The sequence below is a fragment of the Anarrhichthys ocellatus genome, unplaced genomic scaffold (genome assembly GCF_004355925.1).
Source record: "Anarrhichthys ocellatus isolate YVR2014 unplaced genomic scaffold, GSC_Weel_1.0 scaffold84, whole genome shotgun sequence".
In the NCBI taxonomy this organism is placed as follows: Eukaryota; Metazoa; Chordata; class Actinopteri; order Perciformes; family Anarhichadidae; genus Anarrhichthys; species Anarrhichthys ocellatus.
The window spans coordinates 752036-760174 of record NW_022280114.1 but is presented as its reverse complement, the minus strand read 5'-3'; the positions used below and the strand labels follow the sequence as shown (position 1 = coordinate 760174).

Sequence of the window (8139 nt, the reverse complement as noted above, 5' to 3'; positions counted from 1 at the left end):
GTGTGTGTGTGTGTGTGTGTGTGTGTGTGTGTGTGTGTGTGTGTGTGCGCCATGCCTCAGTATTTGTTTCTCTTTTTCTTACTTTAAGCCGTTTTTTGGTTTGGAGGGAGAGGGAACTGCTCCCAGATGTTGATACGAGGAGGTTTACAAACAGCAATTTCCTTGATTAGCTTCAGCAAAGCAACGTGAGGTTCGGTTTGAGCCGAGGCTGAGTGATGTAAACACGTGTGATCCTATCGGCCCGGTGACTCATTCACAAATACAAACAAAACAAGAAATATGAGGGAAGCCTTTGTCATTGTTCTACCTGTGAAAGGAAGAATTCAAAGCTGCCCCCCCCAATAAAGTCACAGATTGGAATAAACTTCAGTTAACGGACGAAGAGACACACTTTGTAGAGCGCAAGTAGCACAGACGGAGCTCCTGTTAAAATGTTTAAAAAAACAACAAAAATGTGACTTCTCTATTTATTCATATTTGTAGGCTGGATCACTAGCAACCCATTGTATCATTAGAAAATCTAATCAGAAGAGTCAGAACAGATATAAACTGTATTTCCCTGTTAGTTTCCCTTTCGGGGACATTCAGATCCTCCGTCCATCCCTATGGGATTGCTATAAATGTGTAAAGTATTATCTTTCTAAGCCGAGTACTAAAAATGATCTACTTTTTTTATTTTAATCAAAGCAGATATTTTGTGAGAAAAGCAATGATTCATTTCCTAATAATTTTAAATTTTATTTTAATTCCTAATAATTATTTTAGCAAATAACATCAACAGCAGATTTAATGATTTTAACAATTTTCTTTGATTAAAATTTAGCAGAATTATTTTTGTTAGATAAAAACATTCTGTGAATTTTGGTAATGATTACGTCTCTTTTTTCCAATACATATTGATTTTTGGACTTTGGACTTTGGACAACTTTCTGGAGTTATTGGAAATGTTTGTATCACACGAGTCGGAAACAATCCTACGCAGCCACCGATGGAATCTGATTCTCCAAATACTGATAACATTACTGTAACCTGAACTTTATCTGCAACACATTTAAATATTGATTAAGAATTAAAATGTCAACGCTCAAAGCTTCAAACTATGCGGTAAAGCCCTAGAAAAATGAATCATGGAATAGTAATTGAATTCTTCTAATAATAACAATTGAAATCCTATAATAATAATGGAAAATCCATCTGCTGAGGAAAGCTATGGAAAAAGCTAATATGTGGAAGTGAAGATTCACGGTAAAAACACTTTTTTTCTGAGGTCAAGAATAAACTTTTCTCTCCTCTTTTTTTCCGAAAGGCTCCAAGTCCGACCCTGCTTGACTCGGTCACGGTAACTGTAGTTCTCCAGCTCCGCCCTTTAAAGTTCAACCCGACCAATCAGTGTACTTCTGCCTCTGTGAAGCAATTAACTCCGATCAATTGGACAATTGGTTTTCTAGCAGCAAAGACAAAGAAATGACCTGATAAACAACCAAGCTTGACTAGTGTGGGTCAGCAGCTGCTCTGGTTCTGTTTGAACTCTCAATCCGGCTGGGGCCATGTGCGGCCTCTGGACTGGTGTTGATGGGTGTGCTCCCTTGTTTTTGATGAGGGTTTCCCCGCGTCTGGCAACCGCATCAGATTCCTGGGCAATCCTACCATGGAAATACCCTTAAGCCAGGCTTCCACAACGCTGCTTCTCCTCCTTTCTGCTTCCCTCCATCCTTCCACCTCTTTATCCAAGCTGCCTCTGTGCCACCAGTTAATCAACTCTGCGAGCTGCGGGCTCCCCATGGATCATCCTGGGTCTTCTTTCCAGCTGCTTTCCCTATGAATAGATAGGTAAATAGACACTAGAAGTAGAGGTGTCATTAATCCCTGGGGTGAAATGGCATCGTTGGGGGTAATATGATACAATTATAGCTAGAAGCAAAACAAGTCATTTGCATATTTGTGACAATAGAATTTGGAAAGTTAATATGCTTTTATTGTTATTTTAGTCATGCCAAAGCAGCGCTCTGAGAAGCAGTTTAACGATCAAGCTCGTAAATCCAGAGTGGTGGATGTTGTTGCCACTAAGAGTTTAAGCGGTTAATTTGACCAATGTACAATTTTCCTGCAAATTTTCCAATAAAGCACTTCTGCAAAATAACGTTCGCAAAGCTGCGGTAACGAAACATGTGGGCATCGACATATTGGGTGTTTGCATGTGTCCCGTACTTAGAAGTGTGTGTGTGTGTGTGTGTGTGTGTGTGTGTGTGTGTGTGTGCGTGTGTCAGGGTTTCCCACCCATCATTATAGGCAGGACGGGTCACCCTGTCTTAAGAGGCTGCCAACAAACTGAAAATTTCATTTGTTTGGTTTTTGTTTTAGTGTCTGATGGTCTAAATGAGGTTTCCACTTTTGGGGGGGGGAAACGACACATGGTGTGTGTATGTTTGTGTGACAGTGAGGCCTCGTATGTCTTTGCACAGTTTCAAAGTCACGTTTTTGAGTGTGTTGTTCTTGCTATCCGTGACTCACGCAGAAGGAAATCCCCCCCCCCTCAGATAAACACTCTGTCACCTGTTACTCAGCACAACATCTGAAAGCAGTAACTGCATGTCAGCTTTGCTCCATCGCGCCCTCCTGAGCCTCCTGTCTCTGGCCTCAAAGCCGCCCCGGTAGAAATAGCCCGAGATAGCATCAGTTCAGTTGTCACTCCTGGTTACAGCCAATCAGTCATAAGAGATTACTGTACGGCCTCGGCGCTGCAGACATCAGCCGGTAATCTAAACCCGACTCTATCTCTCACCTTGCTTTCATTTGCCCACGGCCGGCCCAGAAGATGCTGTCTCTGATAAGTCATACTCGCTCCATTTGGGGGAAATTAGGCCCTCCTGTCCTTTATTCACCTCAGCTTCTTTTGTGGTTTTAGTGTTCTGAGTTTTGCTGGAAGAGACCTCAGATGTAATTTATCGTCTGAAAGAAAAAGGCTAAAGCTGCCAAAAGGCAAAAAGAAATGAAAGTGCAAAGATTGTGAGAGGAAGAAAAAGAGTGTCATCTTTATGTCAACGATCCATTAGCTGAGAAAAACAGACCAATACGTTTGTGAGATAATTTAATGGGGTGTTGGCAGTGGTGTACAGTAACGAAGTAGAAATACTTCGTTGCTGTACTTAAGTCGTTTTTTTGGATATCTGTACTTTACTTTACTCTGTTGACTTTTACTTTGACTTCACTACATTTTGCAAAGAAAACTGATACTTTTACTCCGATACATTTCCCCTGAAACCTTCGTTACTCGCTACAAAATCAAATCTATCTTTAGAAACAAAATGAATCATGAGACCAGCGTCGGGGACTGTGGTGGAACAGAGACTGCAAGCAAGCAGGTTTGGTGAATCAGTGGTCCTAGCTTGCAAGTTAAATCATTGGTTAATCACGTTAATGCGCAAAACAAGTGCTCTCAAAGCCGCGGTGTTTAGATTCCCAGGATGCTATATGCTATAGCTAGCGAGCGACTACACGAGCAGAATTCCCCACAGGACGGGTGGGATGAGGAGAGGTGGATGGGTCAAACAAACACTGGTGTTTCCTCCAGGAGGCCGCAGTTTGTGCCGTGTGTGAAACGAGAAGCCAATGTTGATTTATTTGTGACGTGACTTCCGTACTTAAGCAACGCCACTTCCGTAGATATTTTAACGCAAACCACGATCTTTTCCTCAACCTAACTAAGTAGTTTCATCGCCTAAACCTTAGTTGTTTCCTGTGAAGATGGAAGTTTATTTTGAAAAGACAGTATGCATGTAACAAGTGAAAACAGACTCATGTTGCTGGACTTTTGCAGGAAAAACGCACGAAAAGTGAGGAGTAACTTTTCGTAAGATATCAATAAAACGGGGATGAATTTATGTCATTGTATAAAGAGAGTGACATGAGAAGATCAATCTCATGTCTGTAAGTTAAATCAGCTATAATCACTCTTTTAAAGTGATTAGAGACTCGTCTAAAACATTTAAAAAAGGAATAACTTCAATAGAATCATTCTATACACTAGCTTCTTTACATTCTATTAGAATGTATTCTAATAGAATTACATTCTATTAGAATGTAAAGAAGTTACATTGTAATACAATGTAGCTTCTTTACATTCTAATAGAATGTAGCTTCTTTGCATAGAATGTAAAGAAGCTACATTGTATTAGAATTGTCTTTTGAAGATGAACAGGACATTTTTCAGTTTCCAGTAATGACTGGGTTGTTACTTTCGGTGCTGCTTTAGTATTGATCATGTTTTGATATTTGAGTCATTTTGTGGATGATCAGATGGAGTTATGATGGTAGCAGTCGCCCAATTGCAGATTCAGCTTGAGCAAAATCTTTGCCTATTGTGTTCAATTCAGGCCCATAGGAGTTTACAAGGCAGGTGTCCTTTCTCTAAACACTGACCTGATGCATCAAGTGGATATTCTTTGCTGAACACAATATGATGCATTTGCCCTCTACATCCTCTAGTCGGAATGAGCATACTTATAAACGCACTGTTACAACTCCTTCATAGTGTCGTATTGCTTTACGGAGAATTATGATGATAAGTTCATAGTAGATGCAAAAGTATACTTATGTACAATATATTATGTTGAACATTGTTGCTCCTGGATGGATCACAGCCAACCCAATTATTAACACAGCTCCATGTCCTTGGTCATGGTGCCACAGCACTTAAAAGAATAAACTTCATAATTCTCAAAATTCTGACCCTTTGCTTTTTTATTAACAGCATTTACTTGTACTTTTACTTTCAATACTTAAGTACATTTAATATCAGAAAATTAATTTTGATACTTAAGTACAATAAATATCAGATACTTTAAGACTTTTACTCGAGTAGTATTCTAATAGGTGACTTTTACTGGAGTAATTTTCCAGTAAGGTATCTTTACTTTTTCTCAAGTATGGCTTTTGGGTATTTGGGTACTTTATACACCACTGGGTGTTGGTTTGTTATGCTGAAGAAGTCAGAATTTTCTGTTTATCTGAAAATGTCCAAAGCACCAAATTTGGACGGTGACAATGCAACTATGTTATGATACTTCGTAAAATGTATTACTATATTGTAAATTAAGAGTAGGCTTAGGATAGGATTACACTAAAGTAAAAAAAAACTAGGCTAGAAATGTAATCAAATTAGCATAATGGTCAACTAGCTTTCAACTGTATCTCTTTATTCAGCAAATGGAGCTGAACTGCAATATTTCCTATCGCAGACAAATGATCCGCCTCTCAGTTGTGTATTACTTCTCAAATTGGGACATGGCAGAGTGGATTACCCCACTTATGCCATAACCACTTAGCAGCACTCATAAGTTTGATAACAATTGATTAATTATATTCTACTAGTTCTAAGTTTTAAAAGATTTCAAATAAATGGTTGGTTGAAACCAATTTGATACAGACTACGATCCAATAAGTGATTGAATTTGTATCTAACCGTTGAAACTAGCAACCTGCGAGATAGCAGTGTCGGATTAGAACAACTGCCAACCTCCGGTGCTGATAAATTAAGCCAACAGGAAGTGCCAAAAATTGCAGTTTCTCAAATGGCCACTTGAGGCTGACTCCAAAAGCGAGTCGATCCCCATAGACCCCTATGTTAAAATGCCCAACTCTACTGCAGTACTACCACAGCTTACTGCCTGCTACAAAAAAGTTTCCGTTCATGACAACTCTAGAGGGGATGAATTTTTATACAACTCACCTGTTTAAAATTATATTGAGGCTTAAAGTTACGCCTAATTTAGGGTGTGGCCGCTCCAAGTGACAGGTGGGTGCCATCACAGGTGGCTATCCGCTAGCTCTCTGCTAGCTATCTGAACGCAAAAGGCACAAGAAAGAGTCGGCTGTGTAACCTTTTCTCGATAAGTAGGCTAGATTGCAAACAAGCCTATTTTTTTGCTAGGTAAAATTAGCATCCCAATTATTTTCACAGTTAATGTGAATTATAGATGCATCTTGCTAACCAAGCTAGTCAGCAAGCAGTAGTGTTAGCTGGTTACTTAGCATTGTTTATGCTAACGACGGTACCTAGCCTTGCAGGGCCTCACTCCTCTCCAATCCACCCTCTCGTCCAAATATGGTCACTTTTATGGTCTATGGTTTAGCTCAGTGGTTGTGCTTCTGCTTCAGAACTGTGCAGTTATCTGACTGTAATGCACACCGTTCAGCCAATCAGAATCCAGTTCTGGTTAATACTTTATAACGTGGCCATTGTAGAAAGTGTGTGGATACGCTTTGTGTACTAGTGTGTATTACCTCTTTCTTAAAGATTGCGCTCTTCCTTCCAGTCTTTTATAATTCGGCGAGGCTTCCCCAACATGACTGATAATAGCTTAATTTCAGTGGGAGACCCTCTTGTGAAAAAAGCCCTTTCACATCTGGTCCGTTGCTCAGGACAGCTGCCTGCTCTGCTGCAGCACTCAGTTTCACTGTGAATTACCACTTCCCTGCGCTATCAAATTTCTCAGCTGTGGGGTTACCGCATTTGTTTTGTAGACTCATCCTCCTCACCTGTCCATCTTTTTGTAGGCGGATGAGCTTGAGCGTCAAATAGCCAATTGTGTCTAATTGTTGTCGGCCGGAGCAGCCGCACAAGTAACAGGAACCTGAAAATTGAACTGTGAGAGGATTACCGTGCTGCAGGGCTGCCAGATGGCGCCTGGAATTACCTGTAGAAAATTGCAGATAACCATCCTCCTTTAAGCCCCATGAGAGCTGTGGGCAAGACGACAGTGATGTAGCATGTGGTAGCTCAGTTAGCACCGCTAGCTTTGAGCAGTGGTTCTGTTTGGTGGGGAGGGCGGCCGACAAAACGCCTGCTCCATTGCACTAATAGAACAATGACTCCCACTCGAAGCCGTTCAGTGGTTTGGCTGCCTCTGACACTTCTGAGAACAATGGCTGTTTTCATCAACAAATCAATTACAGCCACATAAACAACAGGATTATGTTTTCATAAATAACAGTGCATGATTCATAAAATTCGCAGGCCCGTTGGAGAAACCCCAGAGTATTATTTCCTCGCTGAAAGTCCCGCTCTGCGTCCAGAGGACTTTGTGAAAGTGGCAGGCGCCACCGGAGCTGCGAGCAGCGCTGATGCAGAGCGGATCTCAGTATCTCGTCCCCGAACCGCTGCCATTTATCGGCCCGGATCGCTCGGCTCCGTAGCCGCCGCCCCTTCCGCACCGCAGCAGCTTGCATGCGACTTCCAACGTCCACGTGTTTACAGGGCGGGAAGAAGGAAGAAGTCTCAGTCCTCAGTCAGAGAACAAGGGAACTCTTTCAGCATGCCACATGTGCCCGGCCTGGGAAGAGCATGTGTTTATATTTACTGTACGTTATGAGGTCTTGGGCACACGCCACCCGGCTGTTTCACTCTGGGCACCGAGGTTTTACTCCACCCAGCCCCAATTAAGGAGCACAAGGAGCTGTTTGATTCCCTTCATACACCCAACATGACAAATAACTGTATTGTATATTGTTTGATCCCCTTGGCTGCCATGACTCTGTACAACACACCGCCGCTGTGCCATTGGCTGCTCTGTGTTATGTCTGTTCTGAGGCAGTAATGATTTGTATAGACCATTGCTAACGAAATGTGAATTGCAAGACTTCTGCGAGGCTGGGACCGCAGCCAAGGCAAGTGGAGCTTGGGCGTTGGGAGAGTTGGAGAGGGGTACCGGGTTTATATGGTCGGGGCGGTTTCGGGGGAGAGGTTTTAGGCTGAGTTGTTTAACTTCGATAATATTGGATATCGTCCAGCACAGTGGGCCAGGGAGTCCGAAATCGGGTAGGAGGGGAGCTGGAGAGTAACTGCTGCTAAAGTTTTTTCATTGGGATCGGTGCAGGCGCTGTGCAGATGTTGCCCTATAACTCTGGAACATTCTGTGGTCATCAATTACATTCCGTGGTTATCAATTATCCGTTTCGCTCTTTTCAAACAAAGGCATCCCACGCATTCATAGCTCTTCAACTCTCGAGAAGTGTCCTGGCAATAGGTAGCCAGGCACAGAAAACAAAGTGCTAAATTAGATTTTGCTATCTCTGTATTGCTATATATATATATGAGAGAGAGAGAGAGAGAGAGAGAGAGAGAGAGAGAGAGAGAGAGAG

General features: G+C 41.9%; 1 protein-coding gene across 1 annotated transcript in view; it reads left to right on the top strand.

The window, feature by feature from the left end:
- Window positions 1-8139, top strand: part of nfatc1 (nuclear factor of activated T cells 1) — a 25207-nt gene that overhangs the window by 15113 nt on the left and 1955 nt on the right.